The sequence below is a fragment of the Pelodiscus sinensis genome, chromosome 1 (genome assembly GCF_052426305.1).
Source record: "Pelodiscus sinensis isolate ZL-2025 chromosome 1, ASM5242630v1, whole genome shotgun sequence".
Lineage (NCBI taxonomy): Eukaryota > Metazoa > Chordata > Testudines > Trionychidae > Pelodiscus > Pelodiscus sinensis.
In genome coordinates this window covers 55,078,532-55,097,305 of record NC_143052.1, presented here as the reverse complement: position 1 = coordinate 55,097,305, position 18,774 = coordinate 55,078,532, and positions in this window count along the sequence as shown.

Here is an 18,774-nt window from a genome sequence, read left to right as displayed (position 1 = left end):
TGTGGGGGGAGGGAGGTGCGGAGCTCAGAGCTCAGTTTGGCTGCAGGAGGTGGTAGGTCCTGGGAACAGGGCTAGACTCAAAGGGAGGGAGGGGAAGGAAATCAGAGCTGGGCTCAGCAGTTCTGCGGGGTTTGGAGGGAGGTGCAAGGAAATGGGGCTCAGCTGTACTGTGAGGGAGGCATGCAGGGAACTAGTATGAGGCTCAACTGCCCACCTCCTTCCCATACTGCGTTGCCTAGTGCATTTGTCTGGGAGCTGACCTTTTCCTTGAAGACAGAGGCAAGAAAAGCATTGAGTACTTCAGCTTTTTCCACATCATCTGTCAGTAGGTTAGCTCCCTCATCCAGTAAGGGCCCCACACCCTCTCTGATCACCCTCTTATTGCTAACATGCCTGTAGAAACCTTTCGGCTACGTCTACACTGGCATGATTTTCCGGAAATGCTTTTAACGGAAAAGTTTTCCGTTAAAAGCATTTTCGGAAAAGAGCGTCTAGATTGGCAGGATGCTTTTCTGCAAAAGCACTTTTTGCGGAAAAGCGTCTGTGGCCAATCTAGACACGCTTTTCCGCAAAAAAGCCCCAATCGCCATTTTCGCGATCGGGGCTTTTTTGCGGAAAACAAATCTCTGCTGTCTACACTGGCCCTTTTGCATAAAAGGTTTTTGGAAAAAGCCTTTTGCCCGAACGGGAGCAGCATCGTATTTCCGCAAAAGCACTGACAATCTTACATGAGATCGTCAGTGCTCTTGTGGAAATTCAAGCGACCAGTGTAGACAGCTGGCAAGTTTTTCCGGAAAAGTGGCCAGTCTAGACACAGCCTTTTTGTTACCCTTCACATTCCTTGCTAGCTGCAATTCCAATTGCTCTTTCACCTTCCTGATAACTCCCCTGCATTCTCGAGCAATATATTTATACTCCTTCCTAGTCATCTGTCCAAGTTTCCACTTCTTGTAAGCTTCCTTTCTGTGTTTAAGCTCACCAAGGATGTCCCCAGTAAGCCAATCTGGTCACCTACCATATTTGTTTTTCTTGATGCGCATCGGGATGGTTTCTTCCTGTGCCTTAGTAAGGTTTCTTTAAAATACAGCCAGCTCTCCTGGACTCCTTCCCCCTTCATGTAAGCATCCCAGGGAATCTTGCCCATCAGTTCTCTGAGGGAGTCAGTCTGCTTTTCTGAAGTCCAGAGTTTGTATTTTGCTCCACCCCCAACCCTGGCAGGACTTCCTCCCACTTCCTTTTGCAAATTTTGTGGAGCATACAACATGCAGCCACCATGTAAGGGATGTTGCACTCCATGAGGTGTAGCCAGGTGAGGTGGCATATGAACTGCACCTTCAAATGGCTGAAGGTACCCTCGACGACCACGCAGGCCCTGCTGAACCTGGCGTGTAGTGTTCCTGAGAGGAGTTTAGGTGGCTGGTGTATGTCTCCATGAGCCAAGGCAAGAGAGGGTATGCTGTGTCCCCCACTATGCACATGGGCAGGGCTCAACAAATCAGTGAACATACTTGCCCATGGCGAGTAGATTTCAGCCGGTCACACCGTTCATTGGCGGCGCGCGCATGTGCAATGTGGGGCTGGTGAGTAGATTTCGCCGTGATTTGTCAAGCCCTGCACATGGGCATGTCCATGTCCCCGACCATGATGGTGCAGTCAGGGAAAAAAGTTCCAGCATACAGCTTCTGGAATATGCTAGAGTTTCTAAAGATGCGTGCATCATGCGCCTTCCACCTGACACTGATGTCTGTGAACTGGCCTCGGTGGTCCATGATGGCCTGCAGGAACAGTGAAAAGTATCCCTTGTGGTTAATGTAGAGAGCTGCCTAGTGGTCTGGAGTGCAGATGGGGATGCAGGTGCCATCAATAGCCTTGGTGAAGCCCATGTTGGCAAACCCAGTGATGATGGAGTTCATGTCACAAGGTGGATGACCCTGTGCAGCAGGATGGTGTTGGTGTTGATGGCCCTCTCCACCTATAGAAGGAGACAAATAGAGATTCATAGGGACACCAGAAGCGGCAGTGGACGGTGTGCAGGGAAGCCGGGTGGGATCCAGGTGAATAAGCCAGGCCTGCAGAGATCATGGTGCTGGGGGTTGGGTTCCTGCAGGGCCTGGGCTGCAGCCTGCAGAAACTGCTACATGAGTTGCAGCACAAGCTGCAATAGCTGTTGGCTGCCCAGAGGCAGCTCTAGCTCCATGTCTGGCAGGCTGAGGTGTCCACAAGGACAACTGCAGCAGGCAGAAGAAAAGGCTTTGCTGTCCCTTGAGGAGGTAGGCAAAGACAAAAAAACCTGAGACACAGCTATACAGGGGGTCCCCTTTAAGTAAGAGTCTCAGATAGCCTCAAGCAACAGGCACACAAAGAAGTAACTGCTGACTGACCTGATGCCCTGCCTGAAGTGGTTCCTGGTGGCCTTAAATGCGAGTTAACGTCCAATCAGTGTGGACACTCTATTTCAAAATAGCTACGTGCTATTTCGATGTGCATTTTGTGGGTAGACACACTATTTTGACATAAGCTATTTCGGAAGATATCTTCCGAAATTGCTTATTTAAATGTTTAGTGTAGATGTAGCCTAGAAGACAAATATTTCTAGCCACATTTTCTGTGTGGCGAAAAAACCTCAAACTCGCTTTTTTTGATATATCAAGAATGAATTATTTGAATATTTATTGCTATTTGTAATTATCACTCTGGGGGTATGTCTACACTACAGCACTAATTCGAACTAACTTAATTTGAATTAGTTAATTCATAGACTCATAGACTTTAAGGTCAGAAGGGACCGTTATGATCATCTAGTCTGACCTCCTGCACAGTGCAGGCCACAAAATCTCACCCACCCCTCCTAGAATAATCCTCTCACCTATATCTCAGATATTGAAGCCTTCAAATACTTTGAAGACCCCAAGATGCAGCGAATCCTCTAGCTGTGATCTGTACCCCATGCTACAGAGGAAGGCGAAAAACCTCCAGGGCCTCTGCCAATCTACCCTGGAGGAAAATTCCTTCCCGACCCCAAACATGGCGATCAGCCAAACCCTGAGCATGTGGACAAGACGCATCAGCCAGACACCCAGAAAGTTCTCTATAGTAACTCCTATCATCCCTCCATTGACCTTTTTCCCACTGATAATGAATGGTCAATTAGTTACCAAGATCATGTTATCTCATCAAACCATCCCCTTCATAAACCCATCTAATTTAATCTTGAAACCAGATATATCTTTTGCCCCCACTACTTCCCTTGGAAGGCCGTTCCAGAACTTCACTCCTCTAATGGTTAGAAACCTTCGTCTAATCTCAAGTCTAAACTTCCTACTAGCCAGCTTATATCCATTTGTTCTTGTGTCCACATTGGTATTAAACTTAAATAATTCCTCTCCCTCCCTGGTATTTATCCCTCTAATATATTTAAAAAGTGCAATCATGTCCCCCCTCAGCCTTCTTCAAACTAAGCTAATTCGAATTAGTGCATCTATACTTAAAAACTAGTTTGAATTAGTGTTTTGCTAATTCGAACTAGCATGTCCACACTGAGTGGACCCTGAACCGAAGTTAAGGCTGGCCGGAAGCAGTGCCGGCAGGGCATCAGGTTAGGACTTAGAGCATGGAGCTGCTGTCTCAGGCTAGCCGACGGCTGTGCTTAAAGGGACCCGACCCCCACCCTGGACAGACAGTTCTCAGGGGTTCCCCGCTTGCAAAGCAGTCCTGGCTTGGAGTGTCCTGAGTGCCTACACTCGGCACATCACAGCACTCGGCCATCAGCCCGGCTGCACTTGCTGCAGGCTGCCATCCGGAGGGGGGGTCAATTGAGGGGCTTCAGGAGAGTTTCCACCCTGAGGAGCCCGCAGAGCCAGCCCACTCCTCCCCATCGGGGGCTTGTACCCCATTCCTCCCTCACCTCCTTCCACTTACCCCTCCCTAGCTCCCCTTCCTGATGTACAAAATAAAGGACACGTGTTCAAAAATAGAAACTCTCTTTATTTCACAAAACTGGGGGGGGGGGGGGGAATAAAACTGTGGGAAGACGGGGGAGAGGAGACGGGAAAGGGCAGGAGAGAGTGTGGGAGAGGGGAGGGGGAAAACTGGGAGGAGGGAGCTGGAAGGGGGAGGGGAAACTCAGGGATTGGGGTGGGGGTATTGCCGGGCCAACTGCCTCTCGGCACGGCGAGGGAGGGGGCCTTGGCGTCCCCGAGGGGATGGGGTGGAGGGTGCGGAGGTTGAGGTGGGGGGTGTGGACATTGAGGAAGAGGGTGTGGGGGTTGAGGAGGAAGAGATGGGAGGGGGGGCAGGAGTGGGAGGAGGGACAGTAGTTGGGGGGGCAGCAGGCGCAGGACCAGCACAGGGCACCATGCTCTGCAGCAGGGCCTGCAGGTTTGAGTTCAGCCCTCAGACCTCAGCCAGCTGCTCCTGGCGGAGCTGGAGGTCTGCCCGCATCCAGGCCTCCACTGTGCGATGCAGGGCTCGCAAGGACCCCAGGTGCTGGTCCCAGTACTCCTGCTCCGTGGTGGTGGTCCAGAACAGGCCGCGGGTGTGGGAGTATGTCCCGGGTGGGGTGGTGCGCCCTGCACGAGCAGCTGGTGCAGCTGTAGAGAAAGAAGAGAAGTGGTCAGTTCTCCCTGGGGACGCAGCGGATGATGCCCAACCCCCCTCCCCCCCCGCAACGTGAGGGCGACCGTGCCCTGCACCGTCAGAGCCATTGTGCTTGTACAGAGGTCATGGTCAGGATGTCTGGCTCTTCCCAGGACTGGGAGCTGCCCCAAGACCGCACCCATGTCCCTGTGCCATATATAGTGTGGCCGGGGGGGAGGAGGGGGAAATGTCCCCTGCCTCCGTGTAGAGGGGACATGTGAAGGGAAAGCATCCTGCTGGGTCCCACCCCGGGGTCGGGAGCATGTCAGGTCTCTTCACACATACATGTGCCTATTGGGCCATAGCCCCTGGGTGTGACGCAGCTGAAGCCACCTGCCCAAGGGTGGCATGGTACGTGCAAACTAGCTACAGGCATAAAGGGAAACAAGAAGACCTTTTATAAATACATTAAAAGCAAGAGGAAGACGAAGGACAGGGTAGGCCCACTGCTTAGTGAGGAGGGAGAAGCAGTAACAGGAAACTTGGAAATGGCGGAGATGCTCAATGACTTCTTTGTTTCGGTCTTCACCGAGAAGTCTGGAGGTGTGCCTAACGTAATGAATACAATTAGAGAGAGGGTAAGTTTAGAAGATAGGATACCCAAAGAACAAGTTAAAAATCACTTAGGAAAGTTAGATGTCAGCAAGTCACCAGGTCCTGATGAAATGCATCCCAGGATACTCAAGGAGCTGATAGAGGAGGTATCTGAGCCTTTAGCTATGATCTTTGAAAAATCATGGCAGACAGGGGAGATTCCAGAAGACTGGAAAAGGGCAAATATTGTGCCCATCTATAAAAAGGGGAATAAGAACAACCCAGGAAACTACAGACCGGTCAGTTTAACGTCTGTCCCAGGGAAGATAATGGAGCAGGTAATTAAGGAAATCATATGCAAACACTTGGAAGGTAATAAAGTGATAGGGAATAGCCAGCATGGGTTTGTGAAGAACAAGTCATGCCAAACTAATCTGATAGCTTTCTTTGATAAGATAACGAGCCTTGTGGATAAGGGAGAAGCGGTGGATGTCCTATAACTAGACACACTAGGGCATTTCAATGCGCCCGCCAGGTGCTCGGGGCTGGCCTGGCCCCGGGCACATGGCGCATGGGCGCTTGCGGGGGGAGCGCCGGGCGCGCGGCACTCGGCGGGAGGCGGCGGGGGGAGCGCCGGCCCCGGGCGCGCGGCACTCGGCAGGAGGGGGGGGAGCAGGAGCGCCGGCCCCGGGCGCGCGGCACTCGGCAGGAGGGGGGGGAGCAGGAGCGCCGGCCTCGGGCGCGCGGCACTCGGTGGGGGGGAGGAGCAGGAGCGCCGGCCTCGGGCACGCGGCACTCGGCGGGGGGGGAGGAGCAGGAGCGCCGGCCTTGGGCACGCGGCACTCGGCGGGGGGGGAGGAGCAGGAGCGCCGGCCTCGGGCGCGCGGGACTCGGCGGGAGGGAGGGGGTGGCGGGGAACGCCGGCCCCGGGCGCGCGGCCCTTAGAGGGGGCCCTGCCCCCGGGCACGCAGCTATGGGGGGACCCCGCCCCCGGGCGCGCGGTAGGTGGGGCCCCGCCCCCGGGCGCGTGGATGGGGGGGCGCCCCCGGTCTCCGCCCCCTGGCGCCCGACAACCTAAAAAGGTTGGGGACCACTGGTCTAGAGAACATGACCTATGAAGCCAGGCTTCATGAACTGGGCTTGTTTAGTTTGGAAAAAAGAAGATTAAGGGGGGACATGATAGCGGTTTTCAAATATCTAAAAGGGTGTCACAAGGAGGAAGGCGAAAATTTGTTCCTCTTGGTTTCTGAGGACAGGACAAGGAGTAATGGGCTTAAAGTGCAGAAGGGGAGGTTTAGATTGGACATTAGGAAAAAATTCCTAACTGTCAGGGTGGTCAAATATTGGAATAAATTGCCAAGGGAGGTGGTGGAATCTCCCTCTCTGGAGATATTTAAGAACAGGTTAGATAGACATCTGTCAGGGATGGTGTAGACGGAGCTTGGTCCTGCCTTGAGGGTGGGGGGCTGGACTCGATGACCTCTTGAGGTCCCTTCCAGTCCTATTATTCTATGATTTTATGATTCTATGATTCTAGGTGTCTGCGTGATCCGTGGAAGGCATGGCCCACGCGCACGGTCTCTGGTCTCCCTCCCGCCTCCCCCCCCCCCCGAACTACTTAATTCGAATTACTTACCCGGTACGGTCTCCCTGGACGACCCTGCCACTCTGGTGCTGGAACTGCTTGCGGTGGCCCCTCCGGTGTGCCTGGGTCAGGGCCCTCCGGTCCCGGCTCGCTGTCCCTCGGGCTGGCACAGACCGCCCCACCCCCCAAGAGTCAGTCGAGGGTGGGGAAGTAGGGGCAGGTGGCAGCCCCTGATGCAGCGCCGCCCCTGCTGGCCTTGGCGTACGCCTGCTGCAGCTGCTTTACTTTTAGGCGCACCTGCACCTGGGTGTGCCTGTGTCCCTTTCAGGCCATGGTGGCTGCTATGCAGCCGTAGACAGCCGCGTTCCTCCTCCTAGTGCAGAGATCATGGACGCTGGGGGCCTGCCCCCAAACCTCAATGAGGTCCATGACTTCAGCACTAGTCCAGGAGGGCGCGCGCCGTCTAAGGTCCCTGGATGGCCCCTGGGTGCTGGGGGTCTGGGCAGGGGACAACTCGCTGGCACTGGCTCCCTGGCTTATTCTGGGGCCACCGGTTCGGGGCACAGACTGCTGTCAGGGCTGGCTGTGTCAAGTGCCGTCTGGCCACAGTCTACCCCTTTAAGGGCCTGGGTCTGGGGGAGAGGAGAGGAGTTTTCCTGGTTGTGCCCAGAGTGGCCACCAGGGAAAGCTGGGGAGGGCTAGCCTCCCACTAGTTCGAATTAAGTGGCTACACAGCCCTTAATTCGAACTAGTTAATTCAAACTAGGTATTAGTCCTCGTAGGATGAGGTTTAAGTTCGAACTAGCGGATCGCGTGTGTAGCGCTTATCAAAGTTAATTTGAACTAACGGCCGTTAGTTTGAATTAACTTTGGAGTGTAGACATACCCTGGGTTATTCTTCATCTAATCTGACCATTTTATTTTTAATCTTAAAATATCTCATTGTGTGTTGAAAGTTTGTGCCTTCACCTTCTCTAAAACAAAGTAACTTGTATCAAGTAAAGCAGTGCTTAGCTTCTGATTGTCTCAAAGGACAGGTAAAGCTGACCTAACAGGTTGGCTGATGTACAGCCACCTTAGGGGGCCTTCTGGGATGGGAGTGGTGTAACTTGAGTGTGCTGTGCTCTGAAGATCCCCAGACAATACAACAATGGAATGTTACAAGCCAGTATAAGTTCGCAGTGTCCTCAGGCTACTACATCTTATGCTGGAGGTGAAGCCAGACCTTTTCAGGCCACAATGTCCCTCCTTTTTTATCTCCTCCCTGGGTGTCTTGTGCAAAATATAACTCAGAAGGTCCCACAAATGTCAGCCAAAGATTCTCAGGCTGATTCTCCATTACCTTGAACTTTGTGTAGCCATGTGTGTGAATAATTCAATAACATTTATCTTAATTCCATAAGGTTTGTCCATGGCATCACAAGACATTGTCAGTCTGTCACAACATCAGCCAGCCTAAATCCAAGCCAATCAGGTGCTAGGACCATGGGTCTGGCTACACTAGCTGACTTTGGTGCAGTGATACGGTGTCTGATTAGTCAGGAGGTGAATGGAGGCGGGGGGAGGAATTCTGCCTGAACATTTGCAATCGATCCGAATGTCAAAGCACAAATATAGTGTGTGTATGGGGAGAGGGAATAGCCAGTAGAGACGAAAATATCATTAAAAGTCTTGGCTCTTCACCCAAGTCACAGACAGTGTAAACCAAATACAAGAGAGAGAAGGCAATATAAAGCAGATCTGAGAAAATCTACAGTAAATACAAATTCTTCAGAGTACAATTACAAGCATTTCAAACTGTCGAAACTCAACTGCCCTCCTGCTCCTTTCAGATATCTGCTTTGTTCAGTGGTCTGCAGACTGCCCAGAGTCTCTAGATTATGTCTAAGATGCCAGACAAGTCTGCATGTCCATTTGAAATTTTAGAGGTCTGTCAATGAAAAAAGTTTGAAAACTATTGTCTTAATTTAAGAAGCTGTATTAGTATTGCGACAAGGGGATATTTTCCACTACTACTTCCTACTACCTGCTTTGGAGGAGAGTTTGCCATTTGCAGCTTATTTTCCACTTAAAGTTAACAGTCTAATTGTGTTATAACAGCTGGTTGCAATGGAATAATTGCTATAAAAACATGACTTCCTGGGCAATAAAAAGAAGATGAACTCTGAATAAACAAAGATTGTGTTTTTTCATAAAAATATTCCTAATGCAGTAATTTTTAAAAACGGAGAAAAATCTATCTAAAAAATACAGGTACAACTTTTTCTGATGGAGAAATTGTCAAATTTACATACATGGAACATATACTAGTGATCTGAATAGAACTAGCTGGTCAGATGGTATTTGCTTCCCCTTCCTTCTATCTGCTTATTTGCTTGAAAATACTTTACCATTCCTATTGTAGAAACACATTCCCTACTCATCATATATCTATATCTAGCCATCTATATATGATATTTCTAATGTTACATTTCCATGTAAGATGTAGTTGCCACATGGTTGTGTTACTAGGGTGAAGGGTAGGGAGGTGACATGCACAATTATGAATGAGAGGCAAAAAGCTGCTATTAGTATTTATGTATTATTTCTTTAATTATGTATTTGTATATTTGTAATGTATATATAATTAAATACCACATTTATTAATTATTTGTGGTAGCAACTTAATGCTAGGTATTCTTCAAATACTTAAGGATAGTATCTGTCCTGAGGAGATTGTAATTAAATTGTCCATAAAACCACTTTCTTTATGAAGATGCTCAAACAATGAGAACATTTGAAGAACTATGCTCTAGATGTAAAATAGCAATGGCATATGATTTGCCAGACTTGGTTACTCCATATAATTGTAAGCATGTCCAAAAATGAATCACCATTTTCCCAAAATATTTGTTTGAAATAATCTTCTGAATAATTCAGCCTATACAGCTTGGCCTGTTGATAGTTTGAGCAACTTGTTGGGAGTTCTCAGAATTCACATTGTTTTGATTCAACACTTTGTATGTTAGTGGATTTGTTTTTGGAAGAGCAGACGTGCTTTTTCGGCATCCCTGTGAACCTTGTTTTACAAGGAAGAAGGGATGTTCTGAAAAAGGGTTGGTTTTTTTTCAACATTTGGCCCCAAATGTTGGAAAAGCTTCTTCCAAAAAAAGAAGCAGAAAAAGCTACGCAAATTGTGGTTCGCAATTTGCGTAGCTTTTTCTGGAATAACGGTGTAGTGTAGACATAGTCCTAGTGTCTCTGCACCAGGGGATTGAATGGAGGATTAACACCATTTAAGCAAGTTCACTTAAAAATTCAAATGAATAATTTCAGAAAATGTTAGCAATAGTATTTTGTGTGCTGTTTTGGGACGCTGGCAAGTTGTGAGACTGATAGACTAAAAGTGGCATAATCAATATTTCCTCACTGGTCAGTCTCTCAAACATCTTGATTGTTTTGTTTTACTTCCTTCAGTTTGTCAATATATTTCTGATAAGGTGATGACCAAAACTGAAAGGGCCTATGTAGGTTTGTTACCAAGATTGGAGTTCCATACACATATAACTTTCAGAATATGAATAGGGCACTTTGTCTGTAACTTCAGTAAGGAATGAGTTTGTGTGACACAATTGATTAAGGCGATTCCATTGAATAGCGTAGTTGAATAGACTAGTTGCTTTTAGACTATTCTCTGTGTGATCATTAAGAGATTTTCTGCCATGTTCTTCATTTAGAACATTTTCAGAATGCTGGAAACTAGCTGTATTCACCACCTGCGGGTCTATCGATCTAAGGCACCTGCCATTTTGACATCTAAGCACAGAATGGAAACCAATATCAAAAGAGTCAAGGGAGATACGTTTTTGTCTTTTTTCTTTTTCAACCAATCATAAGAGACAGGCAACATCAAGGTGACATAATAGGTTTATTGAGTGAGTCACAGACACACAAACTTAAAAAAAAATAAAACCACAGTTAGCAACTTCAAGACATCCCTGTCCTGAAAAACCCCTGCTGATACAAAGATCAATAAAAATGACCGCAGCTTTCTCATTCATCATACACTTCAGTTTAACAAGAGTAATTCAAAGTTAAAGAACGGCCTCTGCTGACAGGAACAGAGACATCAAAAGGATTATCAAAATCGAGTTGAAATTCCACATAGGATACCCATCCTAGGGTGTAGAAATTAAAGAAGACATACCCAGATAGCAGGGTAGCAAGTGGGTTCTCTGGAGCTGGCTCCACTCAGAAATTGTTGGCAGAACCTTTTTTTGTCCACTGGATTAAAACGTGCACAGACTCCCTTTTTGCCTTCAGCCTTACCCATTTTTTTGTTCCCACTCTGTATGTAAATCATGTCAGTAGACACTCTTCATTGGCTGTATCTTCTGCTTTTCAAGATAATTTAGATATATCTTCCTTGCCAAAACATAGTGCTAGCCATGGACCTGACCCTGTGAGGTGGTGGGGGCCTTCCTGCTGCACCAACTGGAGTAGGGGTCAAAGATACCTAATAACGCCTGCCACTAGCCTATGTATTCACTATGTTCACCCTAGGTTTAAAGAGGCCCTTGCTAGTTCCCCGTTAAAGCTTACACAATAGCACAATCTTCAGCCCTTTCCTTTCCCGTGGTATGGTAAAATGTTATGTACTCACATGCTGATTACTTTACTGGAAAACATTACCAGAAATGCTTGGTTGGATTCTTTTCTCTGGATCTATTATGCATGAACAGAATTTCTTTTGTAATGTTTCTGGTTCAATGTCTTGCAGCTTTGAATAGAAGGATTTATCTAGTCTGTGTTTGTCGATAGAGAAGTAGTTGAAAGTCACCTTTAGTACTTCCCTTAAAAGTAACTAATCTTTTGATACCCTGGGGCCTTGAATCAATGGTCCCAAATCAATATTTTCTATATACAGTTATTGTTTCTCTTCACCCAACACACTGTGGACTGGAAATCAACCCTCAGTGGACTGAAAATCAATGGGGGTACATTTGTGAATTTTATAGAACATTGGATAGGCTGAGAATTCAACATACCGTAATACTCTTTTGGGAAATGCACAAAGGAAATGATGTGGCACTCTACTTTGAGATAGCAGTGACATAGTTATTCAAGGCTATCAGGCAGTATTGTTTCTGAACATCTTTATGGTTCTGTCTGGAAAGAAAGCTTCTTTACTTTCTAGTAATGTGGAGCAATGCTGGAGAATCAATTAAAATACAAAACATCAGAACAGCTTTTGCTAATGTAATTGGCTTTGAGTACAGGAAGAGTTTACCAATTGCTCTGCAGTTCTTTCACACTGGACTTCATTTTAAGAAATCATTATTATTTAGTGTTGTAAAGGAGTCCCAGATTCAGCAGGATCACAGAGGGAATAGATAGTCCAAGCATATTGTCTCTGTCAGCTTAGCACAAACAGATATATTAGCTTGTTGTTATTATTTTTAAATCCCAAATGTTAGCGATAAGTATCTTTAAAAGCAGCGCTGATTGGCTGCCATTAACGGTTTTTAAGAGAAGGCCGTCTGGTCTGAAACTGATTCTCAGAAAGTGCTTGTCAGCAGTTTTGCAGAGGCTATGCTGCATAACATATTTCATGAAATAAACACATTTCTGTGGTTTAAGGCAAAACTGAGGGCTGATGGCACATCTGTTGAAGTCCAAAGCACTGTTTGCCAGATGGAATTTGCAAACTCTGCCTTACTGACCTGAAAACCAAGCCACAGGAGACCTCTGAGCCATCAGGACTTCAACAAGCAACAGTTGTTGCCAAAACAGTAATTAAAGTATTTAGGTTGGTCACAATGATATCCCTCTGCCATGTAAGTAAGCTCATAACAATTGGAGCATCGAGATTATTGGAAAACCCTTTGTCATTTAATTTCAGATAATGTAGTGTCTTTAAAACTCTCTTTTTTCTATAACAAGCACAAATGTGAAAAGCCACCTTTAGCACATGAAGCAGAAGCTAAAATGGAAATTCTGCAAAATTATTTTAATGAAATATGCAAAGGAGGGTAAATGGATAAAATCCATCAGCACACAACACAGCTGAATCCAGAGCCAGAGCAACAAATCCAAGGTGGAGAAAGAGAGGAACTAGCCAAGCCACAGGGCATCTGTCACTTCCATCAACGTTATGGCTTTGTCTGCACGAAGTGGTGAATATCGTATCATTTGCATACATTTTTGCGCAAAAAACCCCTCTTGCGCAAGAGCCGTTCTTCCTGAAAAAAAGTGGCAGAATGGCTCCTGTGCAAGAGGGGGGTTTTGTGCAAAAAGGAGCTGTGTATGCGGCTCCTTTTTGCACAAAAGCCCCTTGCGCAAAATGGTGGCTCATTAAGTATGCAAATGAGGTGTGGCAATATTCACCGCTTCACCTCATTTGCATATTTTCTTGCGCAAGAGAGGGCAGTGTAGACATAGCCTATGAGAACATGAGAATGGCCTTGCTGGATCAGACCAATGGCCCTGTTAGCCTGTCTTTCCATAGTATCCTGTCTTTCCATAGTGGCCAATGCCAGATGCTTCAAAGGGAATAAACAGAGCAGGCAATCATCAGTTGATCCATCGCTGATGATTTATTTTGCAGGACCAGGGGAGGTCATTTCTGACCTCCTGCCACTGTTTTGTTTCTTCCCCCCACTCAGTTCTGGCCCAGCCCGCTGGCCTTCCAGCTGGCTCCACACCTACTGTTGGCCCTGCTGCCCTTCCGAACCCCTGGGCAACCACATGCAGAGGGCTCTTGGCTCCCCTGGGCAGCTATGTGCTGCTTTGCCCTCTCCCTGGAAGCTGTGCACTGGGGTTCTCAGCTTCCTTAGGCAGCCACATGCCAGGGCTCTCAGCCCACCTCTAGACTCCCTGGGAAGATGTGCACCAGGGCTCTTGGCCCCATCAGGCAGCTACACGCTGGGTTTCCCAGCTCTACTAAGCAGCCCTGCTGCCATGCATTGAGCAGCCCAGCCAGCAACTCATTGCGGGCAGCCTGCTATCCTGCCAGCCCCACAGGGCTCCCTACTGTTGGCCTTCCACTGGGACTCTCTGGTCCTGCAATATCCATGCTGGACCATGGATGTTGCCAGATTAGAGTCCCAGTTTAGTGAGTTTCAACCTGTAGTTCTTTTTTGAACTCTGTTATAGACTTTTCTTTCACAACATCTTCTGGCAAGGAGTTCCACGGGGTGACTTGCAGTGTATGAAGAAATACGTCCTTCTGGTTAAATTAAATCTGCTTAATGCCATTTGGTGACCTCTAGTTCTTATAAGAAGGAGTAAATACCATTTCCTTCCTTACTTCCTTCACATGAATCATAGTTTTATAGCCCTCTTACATATCCACCTTTAGTCATCTCCTTTCCTAGCTGAAGAGTCCTAGTTTTATTAATCTCTCCTCATATGGAAACTGTTCCATACCTCTTATGATTTTTGTTGCCTTTTTCTATATCTGCAGAACAGATTATGTGCAGCTCTGTGGAATTGAATCAGGAAAGAATGTTCTGTGTTGGTTCCATATACTGAAATTAAATGTCAGCATTTCCCCACAAAATGTTTTGGAATGTTCCATTTGTTTTTATCCTGAACTGGGATGAAAACAATCAAAATGACATTTCCTATGGGATAGTTGTTCCAATTCCCGCTCCACTCCTGAATTCACAATACTCTATATAAGCCCTGCTTTGTAGCTGGCCATGGGCATGTGACAGCATGTGACCACCTACTCCACTGATTGTTACAGGGCTAGATTGTAGCCTAAGCTCTTTTTCTTTTAAAATAACCCTCTTATTATGCCCCTGCACCCTCAAATTCAAAAATCATGCCACCCACAATGTTCTCTTGACTGCTGCCTGCTGTGATGGGGATGTGATGAAATCTGGGAGAATTAAGTGTGGGAGGAAAGCCCTTGTTAGATTTGCTGTGTGGGAACAGTCAAGACTTTATAAAGACAACAAATTGGAAGCAGAAGAGACTGCAAGGAGGTAGTCTGCAATCATTTCCTGGGAGGAGGGAGATGTGTTTCACTCTAGACTGTTTCAATCAAAAAGCAAAATGATGAAGATGGTAAGAAGTAGACTGGACATTTTGAAGCTGATTCTCTTCCCACTATTGTAATTTACAGGGGTGTAGTTTGATTTATTGTGGGGTAAGCCACTGGAGAATCCATCCCCAACACCTAAAGCTTGTAATACCAGTAAAAAAGGTGGTTAATTAATTGCAATGGATTGGAGGCCTATTGCCTATAGATTTACCATTACAACACCGTGCATTCCTGATAATTGACGTGGCAAGAGCCCTGTAGGTCTTTTAAAACCTGAATATTGTCAAAAATTACATGTGATCTGCCATGAGTTAAGGCCTTGTATTAGACATAAGCGAATCCAGTGTTTTAAAGTTTTCTGTGTACATTTTATGGTATTTTTGTTCTTATTTTTCTATGGGAATTTCAGTGTGCAGGGAGCGAGAAGCATGCCATGTTGTGAGGATGCAGAGCAATGACAGAAAAAACCTTCCATAAAAAAATAAGTGCCTCAGTTCATGAAATTGCAAAGCTCTTTTCTTTGCATTATTTTTGGGGATGTGAAAAATGGAAAATAGTTTCCATGGGTGAAGGCCTCTCATTTCACACCAGAAAAACTCAGGAAAAACTCATCAAAATCTCTAACTTTGCTCCTTCAGCTGAAATTTCTTCTTTTCTTTTCTTTTCTTTTCTTTTCTTTTCTTTTCTTTTCTTTTCTTTTCTTTTCTTTTCTTTTCTTTTCTTTTCTTTTCTTTTCTTTTCTTTTCTTTTCTTTTCTTTTCTTTCCCAAAGAACACAGAATGCAGTGGCTGAAATGGTCACATTGCAGACTGATGCACATTTCTTGGCACATTACAAAATATTAGTTACTGCACATTACTGTTTGTGATATAAAAATTGCTCACTTAGCACAGCTCTAGTTCTCATTGCTAGATTTTCTTGAGAGCCCAAAAGGTCTGACTATCTTCCGCTTGAAAACTCTGGAGAACCTGTTGTGTAATTGTGGCATCACTGCAGTTTTCTCAATTCCCCACTGTAGGCCAGATTGGGTTTTGGCCTATGGAGGTGTGCCAGGAGCAGGGCTCAGCAGTTACTATGATGCTTTCCTGAGCAAAAGTACTCCCACAGTTAATGCCCACAGCAATGCTAGTCTCCCAGCAAGGGCAGAAGTATATTGGACCATGGCCCTACAAAGTGTACACACATCACTCTCTCTGAGGGTGTATTTGCATTACAAGCATTTCCAAGTATCAGAGGGGTAGCTATGTTAGTCTGGATCTCCAAAAGCAACAAGGAGTCCTGTGACACCCTATAGACTAACAGATGTATTGGAGCGTAAGCTTTCGTGGACAAAGACCCAAGACATGCATCTGACGAAGTGGGTCTTTGCCCACGAAAGCTTACGCTCCAATACATCTGTTAGTCTATAAGGTGCCACAGGACTCCTTGAAGCATTTCCAAGTATTTTTTTGAGCCAGTGCTGCTCCTGTGCTAGGCTTGAGCTATAGTGTAGACAGATTACTTGCATATTTCACCACTCTGTTGTATAATCTTGAGAGAAGGATTAGATGATACAGTAGCAAAAAAAAAAAAAAACCCCAAAACATAACAACCCTGTTTGCACTACTGCTCCCAACATCGTAGGGTTGGAGAAGATGCATCAATGCAGAAAAAGTTCTACAAACTTTCTGTGGTTCCTCAGTGCCTCCCACATCTCCTGCTGCAAGGCAGTGGTCTTTTGCAGCAACCCCAATGTGGAATTGTCCCATGAAGGACCAGCTGAGTTCTGACCTTGGATATCATTCCTGTGTTAGACCGTGTGGCTGAAACATTGCTACTATTTTCTATGGACAGCTCTGTATAATTCTTGCTCTGTTTGCTGCCTGCCTACTGGCTCTGAATCCCCATTGTCAGTCTCTGCTTATAGTATCTGGGTGCTTCTATCTCAGTGCTACGTAATGAAGCCATTATGTGAGTCACAGTTGAATATTTTGTCTGCCTAAAACCAGTGCACTGTTCACTACATGTACACTCTTAAACATACATATATATGCACAGTAGATGGTGCTGTGCTTCCCTGTCTGCACAGAAAGTGGTATCTCATTAGCAAAGCTCTTCAAAGCTAGACTGCAAGTTATTAATAATTTCTTCTGAATTGGCTGATCAATTGATGTTGCATACTTTGAGAGACAGTTTGCTTAACTGTGTACCTGTTTCATTTTATGGAACATAAAGACTTAAAGACTATATGTGGTAACTTACAACACTAAACTAAATTCTTCCTATACTGAAAGGAGAATGTTGACCCTTAAATCTTTTAGGGGGAGGCTTTTAATGTATGTGGAGATGAGGCTGGTTTTGGATTGGTAATTCTTTACCACGACAGTAACTAATATGTACATTACAAAGGACAATGCAGAGGGATGTATTTAAAGAAGTCTGCAGCATTTAATCTATTAGGAAGTCTTTAGAAATGTAAACTAATACAACCACTGAACAACATCACAGTTTAAACCTTGCATCATGTAGCAAGAATCTGCTTGAGTCTGGGGAAATTCAGTGAAATGAAAAATATTCATTTCCTCAGATGTCTATGCTTAAAGATTTCATTGCAAAAAATCTAAAACAGCCAGAGTAAATGCTGTGCTATGGCATCTAATCCAGGCTTTAAGTGTGTTGAACAAGTAAGAATGTGTAGCTACGTGACACCTGTTCACAGGGCTATGAGAAACACTGAAATTAAGGTAGACATATTGTAGTTGAATAACTGTAGCCTTTTTGCCAGCTGTAATGGACAAATCCTTAAACTGGCTTAAAGCCTGTTAAAATTGAGTAGTCCTGTGGCACCTTACAGTATGTCTACACAACATTATTTCAAAATAACTAGTGTTATTTTGAAATAATCTTGAAATACAGGCAGTCCCCGAGTTACGCGGATCCGACTTATGTCGGATCCGCAGTTACGAACGGGGTTTGCTTCCCGTCTCCCTGGTCTGCTGGTTTCCATTAGCTACATGTTTTGTTAGCCAGACCAGGGAAACGGGGAGCAAAGCCGGGGAGCACGCGGGCATCGGACAGCCCAGATCCGCCACGGCTGTCCCGCTGCTGGCGTGCCCCCCGGCTGTGCTCCCCGTCTCCCTGGTCTGCTGGAGACCAGGGAGACGGGGATTAAAGCCTCTGAGGATGCCGGCAGCGGGACAGCCGTGGCGGATCTGGGCTGTCCGATGCCCGCGTGCTCCCCGTCTTTGCTCCCCGTCTCCCTGGTCTGCTGGAGACCAACAGACCAGGGAGACGGGGAACAAAGCGGAGCAAAGCCGCGGAGCATGCGGGCAGCGGACAGCCCAGACGCGCCGCGGCTGTCCCGCTGCCGGCGTGCTCCACGGCTTTGCTCCGCTTTGCTCCCTGTCTCCCTGGTCTGCTGGAGACCAGCAGACCAGGGAGATGGGGAGCACGCCGGCAGCAGGAGAGCCGTGGCACGTCTGGGCTGTCCCGCTGCCCCCGTGCTCCGCGACTTTGCTCCGGACGCCCGTGGTACAGCAGCTGGGGCGCTGCCGGTTGGTCCCGTAGCGCTGCTCTGGGCGCTACTGAACCAACCTGGCAGCACCCCATCTGCTCTGCCCCAGGCGTCCTGATTCAGCTACTGCTGGTCAGTTTCAGCAGCGGCTGAATCAGGATGCCTGGAGCAGAGCAGCTTGGGTGCTGCTGGGTTGGTCCAGTAGTGCCGAGGAGCGGCGCTACTGGAGCAACCCAGCAGCACCCAAGCTGCTCTGCCCCAGGCGTCCCCAAGTCAGCCACTGCTGAAACTGACCAGCGTTGACTACAGGAAGCCCAAGGCAGAGTTGCTCTGCCCTGGGCTTCCTAGAATCAGCCACTGATTAGTTTCAGCAGCAGCTGACTTGGGGACGCCTGGGGTTCTTAAGTTGAATCTGTATGTAAGAACTGGCGTCCAGATTCATACTGTTGAAACTGATCAGCGGCTGATTCCAGGAAGCCCGGGGCAGAGCAACTCTGC